Consider the following 12,673-nt stretch of genomic DNA (forward strand, 5'->3'; position numbering starts at 1 on the left):
CCATAGAGCAGCCATTTACTCCTCTTTCTACAAAACCCAGCTATGTTTCAGGCAGAGAAAGAAAACATGAAGAAATAAAACCGTGTTCTGTAATCAGAATCCTCATTAAGGACAAAATACTGGAAACGCACCATGTTAGAAATGCTATTACCATTAATACCGACACCGCTGCCCTTGGGAGGTAGGCAAGTTTACAGAGCAGCGGTACATAAAATTTGGCTCAGTGAACTCTCTCTCGACCCTCGTTTGCCCACGGCGATGACAAATTGCTCATGTACTGTACATTGGTATTTTTAAAATCAAAGCTGTTTGATCCTGTGATTTATTTGTGTGGAGGGAAAACCACACAAAGATCTGGGAGCTGCCGGCTGAAGTAAATAATATGTTGTAATATATTTAGCAAGTGATAATGCAAAAACCACAGACAAATATATACAAGCTGGCTTGATGGTAAGATATATCAGGGAGAGAGTCTGGATGGTGTTTCTCCATGTGAGGAAATAGAGAGGCCCTGCATATCGGACACTGGGCCAGGATCGGGGAGCTTGGGTTCTAGGCTAGCCTATTTATTGCCACGCTCATCATCATAGTAGCTGAGTTCTGTTCCTGACTCTACCACTCCCTTGCTGTGTAGCCTCACAACATTATTTTTAATCACTTTGTGCCTCCGTTTCCCTATGGGAAATACGGGGTTAATGGTGCTTGCCAAACAGTGTCTGGAGATCTAGCCACAAAAAAACACGTGGATAGGGATAAGGATGGAAATAATACATATACATAGTCTGTGATTGTTGTTTTTAACTCAGCTGGTTTGGGAGGATCTCGTCTATTGCACCATATGGTTCCTGGATGAATCATTACCCTGTTAGAGGAAGCCTTTGACAGACCCAGTCAATAGATTCCCTTCCCCCATATGCATATGCACACTCCACTCAGTATTCCTGAGGTGGACACAAAAGGGCCTTTGGCGAGCCAAACTCTCTCACTGGAAAAGCAGCCTCGTGTGACAGCCACAGGGGCATTTCCCTGGAAATGGCAATTGTGGTGGGAGAGAATCGATGTCCATGGAGACATCTCCAGGGAAGGAGCCTTCTCAGTGGATAACACTGGATAAAATCTTGCAGCCACAAGTTAAAAAAGACCTTTCAATGGGACAACAACAGGAAAGTGACATGTGATCGTGTCATATTATGAGACAGAAGAGGAGAACTCTCCTTTGCTAAGTAGTTAAAAACCTGCTCTGTGCATAGAGCTCATTTACATATCGTTCTGTGATGTCACAATGAAGCAGGGGGACTGGAGGAGGACCCTCATTCAAATCCAGGCCCAGAGAATGGCCTTTTGGCTGCAAAGAATATTAACTTGCCATTTTTAAAGCCTCAGGACTAGATTTTGCCCTCAGTTGCAGTGGTATCAATTTGGAGTAATCCCACTGAAATCGACAGACCTGGCAGTTTAAATTACGTGCGATCTGTTGATAGCCTGGGAAATGGTGTCGGTGGATGTATGTCAGGAGTGGGCAAATACCAGCCAACGGTCCAGATCCAGTTCCCCAGGGTTAGCCCCTGGCAGGCTGCTACTATATTTACCTGCACCTCCACAGCTACGTGTGATTGGAGCTCCCATTGACCACAGCTTGCCATTCTTGGCCAATGGGAGCTGCAGGAAGTTGTGTCCCAGTCCACGCCACTTCCTGCAGCTCCTGTTAGCTGGGAACAGTGATCCAAGGCCAACAGGAGCTGCAGTTGCCTGTATCTGTGGAGGCACAAGTAAATATAACAGCGGCAGCCCACCAGGAGCTAACCCCAGGGAACCACCGCTATTTTATCGCCCACCCCTGATGTTTGTGTCAAAGCTGTGAGCCTCTCGCCGATCTGGGGGTCTATGGGTGTGTGAAATGAGTGTAACTTACATAGCTAAAGAGAAACCAGGGAGGGCTGTAGCAAGACCACTACATAAGAACAAAGAAGCAGTCCTGGGGCTCCCGTGGGTTGCTTTTCCTGAGGCCTGCCTCCCCATCCTTCCACTTTGATGTGACTGGTCCACTCCCTTTGCACACCCGCCACATGCCAAGCTACCCAGGTCGGCAATCAGGCCCATGGCGCTGCTGTGGGCGAGAGGCATGCGATCAGCTGTATCACACAGCTCTCGCCAGCCCCGTCCAGGGCCGTTCTATCTTAAGCTCAGCGATCCTGAGCTGCTTTGAGCTGACCTGACAGATGTAGACATTGATATGTCACTCCTGGCCTGGCTGCCCTTTCGCTCCTAGACAACTCTGCTGGGCTCTGTGAAAACTCCCCCAGTCTCCGTAGCCTTCCTCTTGCCACAAGAGTGCTTTCAGAAAAGCCATGCAAGGGCACAAATCCAGCATGATCAAATGCCTTTTCAGCGTCCCTCTTTTTTCACATATTACAATGACAGAAAGAGAAAGGTATGTAACACTGTGGGGTATCCCGGTACCTGTCAAGTTTGCTGCTGTCACTAGAAAGTGCTTGGAGGCTTCTTGACAAAGGGCTAAGGGGGTGGACAGCAGACAAGGGTACGGGTGGGATCTTTACCTCCATGATGATTAGCTGATTTAGAGCTAGTGTTGCTGATGTTAACTTCCTTGCTGGTGGCCCTTTCATGGCATTGTGGAATTACCCCAGTGATCATTGGTGGCTGGGTCACTCGTCCTTCTCGGCATAGGGGAGGCATTGTAGCCTCTGGTGGATAGAGCACCAGAGCAGGACTCAGAAGACCTGGTGTCTGGATGACTCTGGGCAAATCATTGCCTCTATCTCAGCCTCAGTTTTCCCATCTGTAAAATAGGGATAATGATAGTGACCTATTTTGCCAAGTGCATTGGCATGAAACAGAGCTGGTCATTATTCTATACCCCACTACATTCGGACTCTGATTTACAGGAAGAAGAAGAGAGCAAAACTGGCAGGATCTTCTATAATCAGATGATGAGATGTGTGTTCATCACAGCCCTAATGTAGGTGTGTACATCTATCAGACTTGCTTCAGGACATGGGCACCTTGGGGAAAATGCCACATCAGTATTGACAAATATTTTAAACATCGCTTTTCAATATTGCTTTCCTGCAGGAAAACGACAGGAGAAAATCAACAGTGGTGCCTTTAAGAATGCTGGTGCAGACCTTCAGCTGGGGTATATCAGCAGATTGCTTGACTTAAATGCCCATTATAACCACTGGGGAGCTAGCCTTCCTCAAAATGAAAGACTTGCAAATATATATAACGCAGGTGTCTCTCTCTGTGAATAATGTGTCTTTCCATATCAAGCAGGGAGCTATTGACAGCAAGCAACGACCTGGAAACCACTGATAAGAATGAACTGCGGGTTCAGGATTCCCCGCAACCTGTGATTTATGGGCTCAGAATTAGCTGCCTCCTGTTCAGAATGAATCAGCCGGCTTTCTTCTTTCTGAGCACTACGCCAAGAGTGTGCCAATATCATACATGGGTCTAAGTGGTATTTGACCTGCCATTGATCTTCCCAGGCCAAGAATGTTTGCTAAAGGATTTCTTTTCTGGCTCAAAGCAAGCGGCATAATTTGCGACCGTGTTCGTTTCCAACTTGCTTTTCCTTGGAGGGACATGGCCCTCCCTGCCTGGCTGCTTAGCCAGGCCTTTCTCTGCAGCGATGTCAAAGCTGTTCCTTTGGGGTCTGCCATCTGCGTAAGATATCCTGGACTGGAAGGTGGCGCTGGAGCCGAGCGAGGGTGTGCTAGAGTTTTTTGAGCATCTCTGTCTTTGTCCATCACAGGGCTCACCATGGAGACATGGGTGATGGCCTTGCAGTAACTTCACTGCAGGATGGAGTGACCCAGTTCTCCCAGGGGAGCACATTACGCCTGGGTGCTGTGATCACTGCTGGTTCACCTTTGGCTTCTGAATGCGATTCAAGGTGCTGGGTTTGACCTAGGGTTTGGACCCTGTCTGCCTTACATCTGGCCTCTCTTTGTAGGCGACCATGGCAAGGCCAGGCGAACAGTTCACAAAGGGGGCTGATCATGGGCGGCGGGTACAAGAGGCAGGAGAAGGCAAGGCCTTCCCCAACTGGGGGACATGGCCCCGCCCACATTCCACCCCCAGCTTCGGCACGGCTCCTGGGCCTCGGCCGCACTGAGGCTGGAGCAGTGCACCCTTCCTGTGCTCCAGACTGGCTGGGAAGGCTGGCGCTGCGTGCCGCTCACCCTCCTTCCCTGTGCTCTGGGGAAGAGGAAGCTTGGGCTTTGTGCTACCTGCCCTACCCATGCTCCAGGCCCAGGGAGGCTTGAGCTGCGTGCTACCCGCCCTCCCAATGATCCAGGGAAGGGGGAGCTTGGGCCACCCTCACAGGGCTCTGGGGCTCGGGAGGCTCCTGTGGGGGGGGCGGGCTGAAGGCTTGTCCCCGTGGTAGGGGGGTAGGCTTGGCTCCCATGTAGGGATGACAATGTGTAGACGACTACACGATTAACCGATAAGCCTGGGTTTGTCGGTTAATCCTGTTGACTACACACACTCTTCCCCCCCCCCCCCCCCGGGCTGCTTCTACAGAAGAGGCAGCAAGAGGAGGATATGGGAGATGGTGCCCCCACCACACTCCCGCACAGCTGCCTCTGATACATAGGCAGCAGCGCGGAGAGTGAAGGCGTCAGGCAGGAGCTGATATATATGGGAGGTGGCTTTTAAGCCAGCTCTCCACATACCCACCTCCTCCCACCTTGCTCCTTCCTGCAGAGGCAGGGAGGGAGGCAGGAGGCAGTGCTGCCTGCTCCCCCCACCTCGCTGCTACCTCTTTCAGAGGCAGCAGTGCAGGGGGCAGAAGACAGGGGAGGCTGCTGTGGGCTCACGCTCACCAGGGATAGAGGCTGCTCCATGGCAGCAGCTCCAGTCTGCAGGGGATCTGTGTTTCCCATGGACAGAGGCTGCTTTAGCATCCCACAGAGTAGTCCCTGTCTGCAGCAAGCCTGGGCCTCGGTGGACAGATGCTCCTCCACAGCAGCAGCCCCTGTCCATGGGGGGTCAGAGCTCTCTGCTCAGACCCTCCATGGATAGGGGCTGCTGCTGCAGAGTAGCCTCTGTCCGTGGGGAGCTCAGAGCCCCTATGAACAGGGGATGCTGCCACCCCATGCTGTTGCCTTCATATTGGAGGCAGCAGCACAGGGCAGTAGGTAGCCAGTCTGCCCATGAAGCTGGTTTTCAAATTGGCTCTCCTCGTTGACCAGCTCCCTGCTGTCTCCTCCTACCCCCTCAATGCTGCTGCCTCTGACACAGAGGCAGTAGCATGGGATGGCAAGGGTCTCCTTGGGAGAACACTGCCTCCGAGGACTGTCAAATAGTCATGTAATGGCTAAAATGTGATGCGGATACACAAGTATTCAATTACACACTAGCTAACACCCCTACTCCCGTGGGGGGTAGGCCTCAAGCAGAAGAGGCAGGGCTGGGGGCTAGCCTCCCCCAACCTTACATTCCCCCCCTGCCCATGGAGCTGATGGTAAGAAATTTTTGATGAGTTACCCTTGATTCTAGAAATTATGCCCAGGCTGTGTCTACATTGGCAAGATTTTGCGAAAAGCGGCCACTTTTGCGCAAAATCTTGCCTCCTGTCTACACTGGCCACGAGTATTTGCGCAAGAACACTGATGTTCTATGGCATGAAATCAGTGCTTCTTGCGCAAATACTCTGACGCTTCCACTCAGGGATAAGACCTCTTGCGCAAGTATTCTTGCGCAAGAGGTAGAGTACATAGGTAACATCAATTTCTTGCGCAAGAAAGCCCGATGGCTAAAATGGCTATCGGAGCTTTCTTGCGCAAGAGAGCGTCTACACTGGCACGGATGCTTTTGCACAAAAGCAAATCTTTTGCGCAAAGGCACATGCCAGTATAGACGCTCTCTTGCGCAAATACTTTTAACAGAAAAACTTTTCCGTTAAAAGTATTTGCGCAAAATCATGCCAGTGACGCAGCCCCACCGTTTGGTCCCAGAGAGCCCGGACTGGTTGGCTTTTGGGTCATGTGGTAAGATCTTGCTTTTCTCCCTGGTGTTCAAGAAAAGGATTGGTTAAGGAGAGTTTAAAGAGGCAATAGATTGGTAGTCCTGATAGCCTGGGTAAGAGTTTGCCATTTGATACTGATTTATGGTGTAAGATTAATGAGGGTTTTTATATTGTACATATGCTGAGAGGGAAGGTTAGGCAATTTAGAGACTCATCCAATGCTCACTGGAGTCCGTGGAAAGACTTGCATTGATTTCTCTGGGCTATGCATATCAGTCCCTTTCAGGGAACGAATCTAAGATAATAAAATAAATCCAAATTAGTTACAGTATCGGATTTGAATGGCTGAGAAGATGCTTTCTGGGCACATGCACAAAACAAACATCCAGGACTTATTTATTCTAGTTTGCTTTCTCTGAAAGGATAATCAGTAACCCCAACATCACGGCATTACTGTACTAGTTATCCTGCACTCACGGGGGATGATGAAGCAATGTGCCACAGACTTACTAACTTGTAAGAGATTTTTTCCTATTGTTGTATAGCATTTTAATCTCCTGAATAAGATTATGATGTGGAGCATCCTTCATGGGAGATTTTAAGAACAGGATAATCACCCACCTGTTAGGGATGGTCTAGATAATTCTCAGTCCTGTTCAGAGCAGGGGATTGGCCTAGGCCAGCAGTTTTCAAACTAGGGGTCACGACCCAGTACTGGGTGGTGGAATGTCAGGCACTGTCTCTCATTGCCACAGGGTGATCGGGTGACCAGTGAGAATACTAAGGCAGCTCCCTGCCTGTCCTGACACCACTGACTGTGCCGTTCCCCCAAAGTGGTGGCAATAGGCCCAGCTCCCATATGGGGGAGGGAGAGAGCACACAGGGCTCCACGCACTGCCCTGGCCCTGAACACTAGCTCTGCACTCCCATTGGCTGGGAACCTGCTGCTGGCTGCTTCTGGGGTGCAGCGTGGTCTGCGGTGCCAGGAGAGGCAGGAAGCTGCCTTTACTCCCCCACTGCACTGCTGACCAAGAGCCACTGAAGGTGAGCCCCTCCTGCCCCAGCCCTAACCCCCTCTAAAACCAGTGCCTTCTCCAAGAGCCCCAAGCTCTCATCTTCATCCCCACCCTGGAGCCTACACTCTAGTTAAATGATGTTGGGTCGCGAGCATCAACCATTTTCTTCAACTGGAGCATGAGAAAAAAAGTTTGAAAACCACTTGATGAACTACCAAGGTCCCTTTTAGTCCTATATTTCTATAATTCTATGGTCTGCTCTACTGTGAAATGAAAACACATCCAGTATATACACTTCACTAACAACTCAGCCCCAATTAGATTTGAGCTCACAGTCTTTTAACCATATGGCAAAGCCTTTATTCGCTAGACTAAGGTTAACAGTGTTGAGAATTTGCAGGTTTTAAATTATCCACCAGAGATGGACCATTTCATAAATGCAGCAGAAACATATTGAAGATTACCACAAATAATAATTAAAAATTGAATGGAAGGGCTAGAGAGGGTAAAAAAAAGCATGCTGTTTTATTCATATCAAGCACTACACAGTCAGGAAATGTTAGGTCTGTTGCATTATGTAAATTGGCATATCTCCGTTGACTTCCATGAGGATCTGGTCCTATCTATTTAGTTTCTTCAACAGACATCCAAGTAATGAAAAACAAGGCGACTTCCTGGGTCTTTGTTCCCCTATAACTATCACACTAAGTAGTTCTAATGAGTTGTGTGTCTTTAAAGGGAGCAGATTTGTGCAAACTTACAGGGACACCTTTTGAAAGGCGAGTCTTGAATGGGAACCACAGTATTTTCATGTGCTTCTGTTTGCATGCTCAGAAGTGGTAGGTGGACAGTAAGCACCGGTCGGGGGGCAATAAATGCCCAATAGTCTATGCTCAGTGCCTCCTCACATGCACAAATTTGCAAAGGTAGGAAATCAATCGGTATGAATGACATTGCAAGGCTCCTTTACGAGACTGGCTCCAAAAGGATAAAGCTCCTATGCCGGGGACTGTGATGACCAATGACAATGGCCTAAATTTCCACATCACACTCAGACTTGCATGAATCATGACAGCTGTACACTTCTGCTTTACGTCTCCATCCTGACACTGAACGCTCCTTCCCTTTGCCCATTTGACTACCATGAATGATTCACTGACCTTCAATAAGCTCTCCTACCCATGTAGGTGTGCATGGTTGCTCTCTCCCTACCTTGCAGAGCTTTTGGGTGATGGGCCGTGTCTGATTTTCCCTGGCTTCCTGTTCCTGGAGATTATTTTGCTAGGCCACCAGGGTTCCAGCGAACAACATACAGAGGCAACATGTCAGGAATCAGGACCTTTAATGGATCTAGTCTTCAGTCAGCCTCATCAGTACAGCTGGCCTGCAGCATTGGCCATGTCATCTGATTGGCCATGTCACCTGATTGACCACGCAACCTGATTGGCTACAGGGAGCAGCACGCCAGCTCTGAAGCCAGCAGCAGCAGATGGCTGGCTGCTCTATGCTCATCAATTCCTGTGCCAGTTGCTGTGTAACCTCATTCCTGCTGCCCCTACCTTGCACCCAGTTTTGTCTCTGTCTGACCTTTGCCTTGGCTGCCTGCTACCTTGTTTGCTCGAGTCCTTGACCTTCAGCTTGACCCTTGGCTTCTGTTTCTGCTTCCAACTACTAACACTGAGTCTGTCTGATGCCCAGTCTGACCACTAGGCTAGATTGTCCTCATCCTGTTCAGCTGACATAGCATCACATTCCACAGGCAGGTATTACTAAAGTGACATGCACTTAAAGCAAGGGCACATGAAATGAGGTGTGTTCTGACTGCACAGAACACTGAGAGCCCTGCGCCCCCTCGGCATCGAAATGTGCTGCTACGGTTCAGTCGGCACACCCCTTAAACTCTAGGCACGCAAGCGCTGTGAGCAAAACTACCCTACCCTGGGAGATCGTCTTGCTTACAACAATCTTGAGGCCCATTGAGATGAAGGAGGCCGCTCATGAGGCCCAGTCACTAGCCTCAGTTGCTCCTCACTGATCTAAAGTTACCCATTTCTGCCATGAGGCTGAAGCACAGGCCTTCATGTCCAGTCTTCCCCGCCCTCATCACTACCCCCCTTTGTTCCAAAGATCAGATATTTATCTCCATTAACACAAGACCAAATCTTTTCTCCAACAATATATTGCATAGCATCCTGGTACCACAGATTGTACCAGAATAATAGGAGGGGGATCACTAAGAAATTCTGCTGCTTAACACATTTTTAAGACCCAGGTGGTTGTCACTTGAAGATATTGGCTCAGATTCCAATTCCATTTACCCCAGTATAAATCTGGAGTGACTCCAGCAAAGTCAGGGAGTTCAAGCAGCATAAACAAAATCAAAATCCAGTCCAGTGATTTTATGTAGGGAGAATTAATTTAGAGCTGTAAAAATTATATATATATATATATATATAACTTTAGCATGTCTAGTCATCACTCATTCCAACTAGAGGCTTTCTCTAATTGCAAAATAGCCTTTTGAGGAGGATTATTTTAATAGTAGACTGTCAACATTTTTCAGTGTACAGAAAGATGTCTACTTTAAATATATGTAGAATATTTGTATTAAATTATTTCATTTACCAAACACTGAGTTCCAAATTTTTTTGAGGGGGGTAGAAGTGGAGCACAGGTTGAATCTCTCTCATCTGGCACAAACAGGACTTGGCCGGTGCCAAAGAGGAGAATTTGCCAAACAACAGGAGGTCAATATTATCCAGCAGCATTACCAATACTTTCACTGCTTGCTGGGCTCTTAAAAGACATTTAGGGGTCAAGTAGAGCTAAATAACAGCACAGAACACTGAGAGCCAGGACTGGTGGCTGTAAACAAACTTTATGGGACCACAGGAAACTTGGCCACACCCTTGATAAGTGGACATCCAGCTAACTAAAATCATGCCAGACCATGGATGTTGCAAGACCAGAGTCTCGGACTAGACAGGTTCAACCTGTATTGAAAATAATATTTGTGAAATATTGTTGCGAATTAAATAAAAACGATCTCATCTAAAAAAATGAAAATAACTGTGGGTATAAACACAAAGGAGGGAGAAAGCTTATTAGTGTGGTGCAAGCAATTATAACTAGGCATAACGAGATAAAAATTTAGAAAGGGAAAGCATAGGCTGAACAGCATGAATATATTTTGGAAACTGCACTACAGGGAACAGCCATGACGGTTGCTTTTTTGATCTTTGGTTTCCACGATTGCTTGCACACATAACTACAGTATTTAATACTTTCCTATTCCTTGGCACTTGGTAATAATCCTCAAAGTTACCAAGTTATTGAAATCATAATTACTACATAATGTGCAGCAGTAAGATGTCATAATAACTGTTTCCCTTACACAGCAGGAAAAAAATAACCTTGTATTTTATTTACCCTGTCACCATGTGGAACTTGCCTTACAATGTAATTACATGGTCAGTAGTTACATTGCTCTATGGTTGATGGCCCCCTGTAAACAAAAAAATAAGAATAACAAATTCTACCTGAAAGCATTCACATACTTCCAGGGCCTAGGATAACATGCACAAAACTGCATGCCTAATTTCAACTCACAGTTACTTAATTTGCATGTTTAGTCACCATAATTAGATGTGCAATTGCCTGGTGTTACTATGAGTATTATAGTGTAATCAACACACCTGCTGGGTGTGGTTCACTGTCCCAGGTAGTGGCACTTAGACCACCTAGGCTATGTCTAGACTGCAAGCCTCTTTCGAAAGAGAGCGTCTAGACTGCACACGGAACTTTCGAAAAAGCAAGCCGCTTTTTCGAAAGAAAGCAGCAAGTGAGTCTGGATGCTCTCTTTCTAAAAAGCCTGTTTGCTTTCAAGAACGCCTTTTTTCGAAAGAGCACTTTCGAAAAAAGGCATTCTTCCTCGTGGAATTAGGTTTACCGCCGTTGAAAGAAAAGCCGCATTCTTTCGATTTAATTTCGAAAGAATGTGGCTGCAGTCTAGACGCAGGTGAAGTTTTTTCGAAAAAAGGCTACTTTTTTCGAAAAAAACCCTGAGTCTGGACATAGCCCTACAGAAAGAAGGAATGTGTCTCCTCTACTGCCTTAGCTGAGAGTCAGCTGAATTTTAGCTCAAGCTGTAGAGGCTCATGCACTAAGCTCCAGAGGACCTGGGTTTGGTGCTACAATAGCATCAGTCACAGAGCTCAACTGAGTTTGGGGCTCCATTATGTCAGACACTGTATCTTTAAAAAAGACAGTTCCTGTTCCAAAGACCATACACATAGACAAAACATATGAAAGAACCAGTCCAATTCCCAGTTTACACAAAGAGAGATGACCACCGGAATAAATTGCCTAGGGACAGTGCTTTTTTTGTAAGAAAAAAGGTGTCGGTACTCCAGGGTCATACTTGTTGATCAAGAAAAAAAAGGGGGGAGGAGCTGAGATGCAGTCACAGCCCCTTTAAGAGCCAAAACACCGCGTTGGAAGCTGGCGAAAAAATGCCTCGCATCCCAAGCAGGCTTCTGTCAGGAGACGAGCGACGCCAGGAAAACAGGTGCCGGTACGTGCTGGGGGAAATGCTATTCCTTTGCTGTGTGCTGGGAAAATAGATGATGATATGCCATAACGGGCTGTACCATCACAAAAAAAGCACTGCTTAGGAAGGTGGTGGGATCGCTATCACTGGAGATCTTTAAGGTTAGACAAACACCTGTCAGGCCTGGTCTAGACAGTGCTTGGTCCTGCCTGAGTGCAGGGGCCTGGACTTGATGACCTCTCAAGGTTCCTTCCAGTCTTACAATTCTATGAAGAGTCTTGCCAAATGCAATCCAAGAAGGTTAGTGTGATAGAGGCGCAACTCAAACCGCTTGGGACTATGAGCATGGTCTTAACCACAAGACCATCTTTCTTCTTGCTATAAGTTGGCCTATGGTCACTACCCTCCATACATTTGAAACCCTGACCTGTAACATGCAGTGGAAAACAGGGTTGGGGGTGGAATGAGGAGCTTTGTTTTTATGACCTTAAAAAGATGACTCCCACAGAGTGATGTAACATGACGGATGAAAGCTGACAGGGCAGTATGTCCCGGCTGCCATTTGCAAAACAAAGCAAAACTATATACAAATATCCACTGTAAAATCACTTGCACCCATTAGTTTAATTAGTATCATTAATCAAGATGAGACGCTTGATACCTCATGTGCTTTCGTGAGTAATAAATGATCCTTTTATAATAAAACAGCAGGTACCTCCTCCTGCCTCGCTTTTTGGTACCGGTGCTGCTGCCTGAACATTGAATTGATCCTGAACCGGAGTCCTTAAGGCTGCCTGCACATTTGGAATAAAGCCAGGTGTCAGTTCTGCTTGGAACAATCCAAGGTTTCCGGCAGAAAAAGTAACTGGCAGAATAATTCATCTGTTAGATCTAATTTGTTTGTACAGCCCCTGGCACAATGGTGGTTCCTGGGTACTACAGTAATAAACATGACTAACAAGAACCAATCCAAAGGCTGTAGCAATAGCCTTTCCACCACTTGACCTCACAGAAGAGGGAGCATTTATTGAGATAGTTTTTAAAGCTTCCATCTCCTCATGGGATTTGTGGGTGGGATTAGCTGTAGTCCTGCCTGCTCTCTCCTAGGGTAAA

General features: G+C 47.3%; 2 long non-coding RNA genes across 3 annotated transcripts in view; one reads left to right on the forward strand and one right to left on the reverse strand.

The window, feature by feature from the left end:
• LOC142818836 (uncharacterized) overlaps positions 1 to 12,673 on the reverse strand; it is a 63,601-nt gene that overhangs the window by 23,378 nt on the left and 27,550 nt on the right. The gene's annotated exons all lie outside the window — the stretch shown is intronic.
• LOC142818837 (uncharacterized) lies at positions 1,745 to 4,708 on the forward strand. Its single transcript, XR_012896490.2, has 3 exons — positions 1,745 to 2,431; positions 2,907 to 2,984; positions 3,094 to 4,708. It is a non-coding gene; the product is annotated as an uncharacterized LOC142818837 (long non-coding RNA).

This window comes from Pelodiscus sinensis, chromosome 17, assembly GCF_052426305.1.
Source record: "Pelodiscus sinensis isolate ZL-2025 chromosome 17, ASM5242630v1, whole genome shotgun sequence".
Lineage (NCBI taxonomy): Eukaryota > Metazoa > Chordata > Testudines > Trionychidae > Pelodiscus > Pelodiscus sinensis.